Below are 8,194 nucleotides of genomic sequence, written 5' to 3' on the forward strand. Positions count from 1 at the left end.
GCTGAAGAAGATAAAAGGCTGTCCATTTCTTCTTACAAACAGGCCATGGAAGTGGTGAAGAATGGAAAAGCCCAAGGCTGGGGAAGAATGGTAGACATTCCGGTGAAAGCAGATAGGTTCGGGGTTGGCTATCAGCCGGGCCAAGACTCGTCTGGGCAAAACAGAGGACGTCGTCAACCGTTCACGTTCATCAGTGCTGGAATGCTGGATCCAGGTCACGCCTGTGCGGTGGGTGAAAAGATTGACAGTGACTGCGAGCTTGACTCGTGGATAAAATCGTGCGTACCAGGGAACTAGAAGGCCTCAAAGATCATCACTATCACTCATCGTGAAGAGTAATATTTCTGTTTTTCAATTTTGTTTGCATGAAAGCCATACGTTTTTCCCGAAACGTATTGGTCCATTGTAAGGGCCACCTCGTGTGTTTCATTTTGCAACATTTTGCATCATTAATAAATGGATGTTTTTCACATTAAAAGCGGTGTTCCCTGTTTTTCATTTATTTTTGCAGTTTAAAATAAAAAATAAAAATGGCAATGTTTATTTTCATTTTTCCTTCCTTTTGATTGGCTTCGTTCTGACTTTTGTATTCTCCGGATCTCATTGATAACGATTCTGTTACACCCTGTATGACTTCGACAATCCGATCTATCATGCTGAAGAAAGAAGGCGAAGAAGATTGTGAACTGTCGAAAGGATTAACCAGGTTGTTGAATCCAGAGGAGAAGGTGATTCATCCGCACAAAGAGCGAGTTGAGGTTGTGAATCTGGGAATCGAGGAGGTCAGAAAAGAAGTGAAAGTTGGGGCCGCTTCAGAGGAAAATATCAAGAGTAGATTGGTAGCCTTGTTGAAAGAGTATGTTGATATCTCCGCCTGGTCCTATCAAGGTGCGCCAGGGTGGGATACCAATACTGTATTGCAAGCTACCATTGAGAGAAGACTGTCCCCCCAGTGAAGCAGAAGCTACAGTGCAAAAAAAAAGGATGTGAATGTGAGAATGTGTGTGGACTACCGGGATTTGAACAGAGCTGGCCCGAAGGATGATTTTCCATTACATCACGTCGAGGCGTTGGTGGATAATACAACTCAATTCCCTGTGTTTTCCTTCATGGATGGATTTTCTGGCTGTAATCAGATCAAGATGTCGCCAGATGATATGGAGAAAACAACGTCCGTCACACCATGGGGCACTTGTTGCTATAGGTGATGCCATTCGGTCTCAAGAACACCGGTGCCACGTGTCAGAGAGCTATGCTGACTTTGTTTCATGATATGATTCATCATGAAATCGAATGCTATGTGATGACATGATAGCAAAGTCCCAAGCAGAAGAGGGGCATTTGATAGACTTGGCCAAGTTTGACCGATCGAGACAATTCAAAATGAGGTTGAATCCGAATAAGTGCACTGTAGAAGTGCAGTCCGGTAAGTTGCTGAGGCTTATTGTGAGCGGAAAATAGGAATCGAGGTTGATCCTGCTAAAAAAAAAGGGGAAAGAAAAAAAAAGAGAAAAAGTAATACAAGAAGTGCCTGAACCGAGAACAGAAAAGGAGGTTCGTGGTTTCTTAGGTAGATTGAACTGCATCTCACGGTTCATATCTCATCTAACAGCCACGTATGAACCTATATTCAAGAAAGAAAAAGGGATCAAACGGTCAGGTGAAATAATGATTGCCAAGGGGTATTTGGAAAAATAAAAGAATCTGCAGGAACCTCTGATTCTGATGCCTCCGAAGGAGGGACGACCATTAATTCTGTACTTGACGGTCCTCGAGGGGTCTATGGGGTGTGTATGGGGGCAGCAAGCATGACGAGTCTGGTCGAAAAGAGCATGCAATTTGCCTTAGCAAAAAGTTTACCGACTGTGAAACAATATATTCACTGCTCGAGAAGACTTGCTGTACTTTGGCATAGGCTGCTCGCCGACTGAGACAGTATATGCTGGTTCATACCACTTTGTGGATTTCCAAGATGGATCCGATCAAGTATGTATTTGAGAAGCCAACATTGAGAAGCCAGCATTGACCAGACGGGTTGCTCGTTGGTAGATGATTTTGACAGAATACGATGTTCAATATACCTCTCAGAAAGGCGATAAAGGGGAATGTATTGTCTGATTACCTTGCCCAGCAACACATTGAGGATTATTGACCGATGAAGTTTGAATTCCCTGATGAGGACATCAAGGTTCTCAAATCGAAAGATTGTGCGGAGCCGATCCCGGAGGAGGGGCCTGACCCTAAATCCGAACGGATTCTGATGTCTGATGGGGTTGTTAACGTGGATGGTAACAGAGTTGGTGCTGTTTTGGTTACGCCGAAAGGATCCCATATTCCTTTTGCTGCCCGGCTAACATTTAAGTGCACCAACAACGTGGCTGAATACGAAGCTTGTATCCTGGGGATTGAAGAGGCGATTGATTTGCGGATCAAGAACCTTGTCATTTATGGAGATTCAACTTTGGTTGTGAATCAGGTCAACGGAAAATGGTATACGCATCAATCTCATTTAATTCCATACCGGGACTATACGAGGAGATTGTTGACGTTTTTCACCAAGGTGGAATTACGTCATGTGCCGAGAGAAGAGAACCCATTGGCGGATGCTTTGGCTACTCTGGCTGCCTTGATTAAGGTGCAGTGGTGGAATCAGTTCCCTAATGTTGAGGTGGGACGTCTGGATAGACCGACTTATGTGTTTGTTGTTGACACAACACCTGATGATGAGAAGCCGTGGTATTTTGACATTAAGCGGTATTTGGAAACCCAGGAGTATCCTGAGGGAGCATCTAAAAAGGACCGAAAGACTCTGAGGAGGTTGGCCATGGTGTTCTATCTGAACAAGGATGGGGTTTTGTACAAGCGGAATTTCGATTGAGTTTTGCTCAGAGGTGTTGATGATAGAGAAGCAAGCCTATTGATGAAAGAAGTACACGAGGGGTCGTTCGGTACCCATGCCAGTGGGAATGCAATGGTGAAGAAATTGTTGAGGGCTGGTTATTATTGGATGACAATGGAGGCCCAATGTTTCAACTTCGTGCGGAAGTGTCATAAATGCCAGATTTATGCTAATAAGGTGCACGTGCCTCCAAACCCGTTGAGTTTGATGTCGTCCCCATGGCCGTTTGCTATGTGGGGCATTGATATGATTGGAAAGATTAAGCCTACGACTTCGAATGGGCACCGATTCATATTAGTGGCTATTGATTATTTCACCAAGTGGGTGGAAGCAGCCTCTTATGCCAATGTGACGAAACAGGTCGTTGCCAGATTCCTTAAAAGAGACATCATTTGCAGATATGGGGTTCCCGAGAGAATCATTACTGATAATGGTTCTAATTTGAACAATAAGATGATGGTAGAACTGTGTCGGGAATTCAAAATCGAGCATCACAATTCTTCTCCTTATCGTCCGAAGATGAATGGGGCGGTTGAGGCAGCAAATAAAAATATAAAGAAGATTGTGCAGAAGATGGTCGTGACTTATAAGGATTAGCACGAGATGTTGCCGTTTGCATTGCATGGGTACCGAACCTCGGTGCGTACATCTACTGGGGCAACGCCTTTCTCTCTTGTGTATGGAATGGAAGCCGTGTTACCGGTTGAGATTCAGATTCCGTCTTTGAGAGTCCTGATGGACGTAAAATTGCAAGAAGCGGAATGGGTAAGGACTCGGTACGAAGAGTTGAGCCTGATTAAGGAAAAGAGGCTGGCGGCCATTTGTCATGGGCAGTTGTACCAGCAGCGGATGAAGCATGCTTTTGACCGAAGGGTACAACCTCGTGTGTATCACGTAGGAGATATGGTGTTGAAAAGGATCCTTCCTCCTCAAAACGATCGTAGGGGCAAGTGGACACCCAATTATGAGGGTCCATTCGTGGTCAAGAAGGTTTTCTCTGGCGGAGCCTTGTTGTTGACAACCATGGATGGCGAGGATTTTCCATCCCCTGTGAATGCGGACGCAGTTAAAAAATACTTCGTATAAGAGACCTGCTGGACGAAAAGAATAAAATAGTCCAGGCAAAAATGGACATCCCGGCGAGCCGAAAAAAAATAATGAAAAGGCTTGGGCAAAAAAGGGTATCCCGGTGGACTGAAAACTCGAAAGGGCGGTCCAGGCAAAAGTGGGATTGAAACGAACAACTGCGTCTAGCATGATCGTTTGTACTTTGGTTATGACACATGGATAATCCCCGGCAGGGATCGGTCGGAAGCGTCTTGTTCAGAAGGCAGAAAGCACGGAGAGTCTTGAGGACATATGGGGTGTAACCGAGTTGGAACTCGATGAGATCACAGGTTCACATTGCCATTAGGATAGATTTTTCCTTTTGTGCGCAATTACCTCTTTTCAAGAATTGCTTCCTGTGTATTGCTCGGTTTTGAGCCACCTTTTTTCAATCAATAAAGTGCATATTCAGTCAAATAATTTTGTTTTTGTTTTCATTACCGCTTTGATTGCAAAAACATCCGTTTATTTTGATATAGAATATTTGCGTTTTGAGACATACAGGTCCCTTCCAATGCATGTTTATAAGATTGAAAGCTTGAAATCTTATTTGGAAGGTGGAGTGACCCAAGTGTTGAAATTTTGGCACGCCTGGGGCACGTTTTTATCTAACGATCTCTTTTGCAGGTGCTGTTAGATATTTTCACTCACTTGCAGGTTGTGATGTGAAGCCTTTTGACAAAAGATCCCTGTGGAGTCCAATTAGGGGCAAAGGAATTGATGAATGGAAAAGACGGCGAAAAGACGTACGACGATCCTTGAGTGTTAATCAAGAAGACTCTTCAAAGTCTGAGGACTGGAAAGTTTGTACGGATCCAAGGAGTTCGATCTCCGTAGAGTACGGAGAAGTCGAGGATACAAGGTGATGAATCAGAAAAGTCCAGACGAGTCTGGAAGCTCTCAAAAGTGGAAAGCTGACACTGTGGTTAGATAGTGAATGCCAGTGTTCGACGAGTCGACAGGTGTTCCGTATCAGATATGCCGTATCTCCCCAGCAGATTCAAGATCGATGTTTCTTCGACAACCAGACCTGAGGTTGTTTCCCTAGCAGGGTGGAGGTTGTTATTTCCTCTGCAAGTCGAAGATTGTTGTTTTCCCCGCAGAGTGCGTTGGTAGCTGTTTCCCAACGAAGTCCCCAAGCGGATCGGGTTCAGTGGAGTTCATCCCTGTTGAAGGTTGTCCTTTCCCCAGCGGCAGTGCTAATTCCCCAACAGGGTGGAGATTGGAGCGATAGCGAGTTCCTCAGTAGAGTGCCTCGAGCGTCCCAGTAGAGTCCCTTGAGGGGGATACCTTTTTAGGCATTTATCATTTAGATAAGCATAGCATATTACATAGCTAATTGCGTAGCATTTCCATGGTTCTGGAGCATTATGCTGTAAAAAAAATCATGCATCAGCATTGCAAGCATAAACTAGTCTCAAGCCATGGTTACCGTTTGAGGATTGGTTTCGCTAGAAGTTGGAAGATGTTACTCTGAGGAGCTTAGCATCGTGACGCTGGGTCAACGGTATTCCCCGGTAGTGCGATACTGGAGGAGATTTCTGTCGTGCGAGATGGAAGTTTGAATATGTTGCTCTGAGGAGCTTAGCATCGTGACGTTGGGTCAACGGTATTCCCCGGTAGTGCGATACTGGAGGAGATTTCTGTCGTGCGAGATGGAAGTTTGAATATGTTGCTCTGAGGAGTTTAGCATCGTGATTGTGGGTTAACGGTATTCCCCAGTAGTGCGATACTGAAGGAGATTTCTGTCGTGCGAGATAGAAGTTAGAAGATGTTACTCTGAGGAGTTTAGCATCATGACGTTAGAGCAACAATGTTCCCCAGTAGTGCGATATTGGAGGAAAATTTTCCGTCGGGCGGAGATAGAAATAAAATCAAAGAACGTTACGCGATCAACGTGAAATTTGAAGAATGGAGAAAGGGAAGTGTTGCGGCATTTTCTGGAGAACGGGATTCAAATGGAGATTGGAGTTGAAGATTATATCCGGGATGAGGTCCTCAGGATTGTCTTCTGATCATGTGTCACCTTAGACTTTGGCGAGGCCAACAAAAGTCATTATGGGTATCTTCTGAGGAAGAAATGCACATGTTACCTTCCTTCTGTGAAGGTGTACCATCTGATATGTCGCCATTAGAGTGGTGTTTGGTGTTATTTCCGGCGTTGCCAGCGAAATTATCACAAGAAAATGGAGAACGTGGTTCAAATGGAGAGAAGGAAGTGCTGGGCATTTTCTGGAGAGCGGGGTTCAAATGGAGAAAAGGAGGCACGGGGTGTTTTCTAGAGAATGGGGTTCACAATGGCGATCGTGAGTTATCGTCAGGCGACTGAGGTTCAAATGGAGATCGGGGTTCATTGTTTAACAAACAGGAGTGTTATGAAGTTGTCGGGGTTCATATGCAGTGATCAGGGATCATACGCGCGAAAATAATTGTTCGGGGTCCAAGAAAAAGCAAAAAAAATCAATCAAAGAAGTACCGGGGTTCAAGAAAAAGAAAAATCAAAAAGTTGTGGGGTTCAAGAAAAGCAAAAAATACAATAATAGTCCCCCAGCGGAGCGCAAATTGTTCGCCTGTTCTTGGTATTCAACCACTCTTCACCCTGATCATCTGAAAGCCGAGGCTATTCATATCGACAGGTTCACAGTGGATTGAATAGGGGCAGCTGTAACACCTCAAAATTTGCCCTCCTCTTCTTGGGACTAGTTTAGCATATTGCATTTCATGTTTTAGGATATTAGGCATTTGCATATTGCATATCATGTGAAATAAGAGGTCATCCTCCCAGGTCTTGTCAGAGATGGAGAAGTTGTATGGTTCAAGCCTGAGGGTCTTATTGAATTGATCACCAACCATCTGAGGGTTTGTGCTTCAGTTAGGGTTTTCTTGGTCCTTCAAAGGTTTGAGCAGTGTCTTGTTTGCAAGGGTATGTTACCATCATCATGGTTATGACATTATCAAGGGGTTCATTGTTCATGCTCCGGTTCCTTAGGATTAGGGTTTTGACCTTTGGTCAACCCTAATCAATGACTGCTACGCCAACCAGGGATTCTCAAGGAGGTGAAGTATTCTATTGAGATGGAGATCACATGGTTATGTGGAAGAGCTTATTGGAGCTAGGGGTCATTTCTGAGCCATTTTCTCAAGTGTTAGAGGCTCAAAGTCATCAGTGCTTTGCCAAGTCATTTGGGGCCCATAAAAGTCAACAGGAAGTCAATTGAGGGCTAGGAGGGGGAGAAATGGTTTGAGACACTTCATTCATGTCCCAAAGAGGCTTATTCGTCATTACAAACACTTATCTTGAAGAATTTGAGGTCAGATCAAAAGTTTCCAAAAATGGAAAGTGACCTGTAATTGAAAGTTTCCAAAAATGGAAAGATTTTGGTCCAAATTCAACTTGATTTTACATCATCAAATAAGCTTTAAATGAATTTTTGTCCAACATGAAAGTTGAATATCTTTCTCTCCTCTTTCCAAAAAGTCCTATTTCATGAATTTATGATGAATGGTTGAGAAGTTATGCTCAAAGGATGACAAAGTGTGCATGGAACTTCAAAGTGGCATAACTTTTGACTCAAAACTCCAAATGAAGCCACTCTTTTTGCAAATTTCTTGTCTTGACCTATATTTTCCAATTCAAGAATTGAATTGCATGAAATTTAATCACATAATCATGTGCTCATTCACATGCATTTTGGAGGGAAATTGGGGAATTTAAATTTGGTGCAAGCTACAAGCCTAATTCCAATCCCATTGTGTTCATTAGGTGATTTTGAGTGAAAATGGATCATTGCATGCTACTATTCACGTCCAAATTAGGCCATGCACCACACTTTTCCAAATTTGCTAAAACACCTCATTCTCATTAACTTCTAATTAACCATTGCCTAATTAATTTTTCAGCATGATTAGTGAATAGTATAAAGCCTTAATCATAACAAAATTTGGCATAATCACAAGTTCTAGATCTAGAAAATTTTTTCCCTCCAAAATTCTCTCTTATTGGAGTTCAAATTTTCTCCACACAAACACACATTTTCTTGATAGATCCATCATCCTCATGGAATTTGGAGCATGAATCCGTCATTTTTTGTGGAAATTGGTGAAGAATTGTGCATACTCCATACATGAACATGAAGATGGAAGTTGAAGATTAAGCTAGATCCAAGCCTTTCCAAGCATTGATTTGTG

This window comes from Lathyrus oleraceus, chromosome 4, assembly GCF_024323335.1.
Source record: "Lathyrus oleraceus cultivar Zhongwan6 chromosome 4, CAAS_Psat_ZW6_1.0, whole genome shotgun sequence".
Lineage (NCBI taxonomy): Eukaryota > Viridiplantae > Streptophyta > Magnoliopsida > Fabales > Fabaceae > Lathyrus > Lathyrus oleraceus.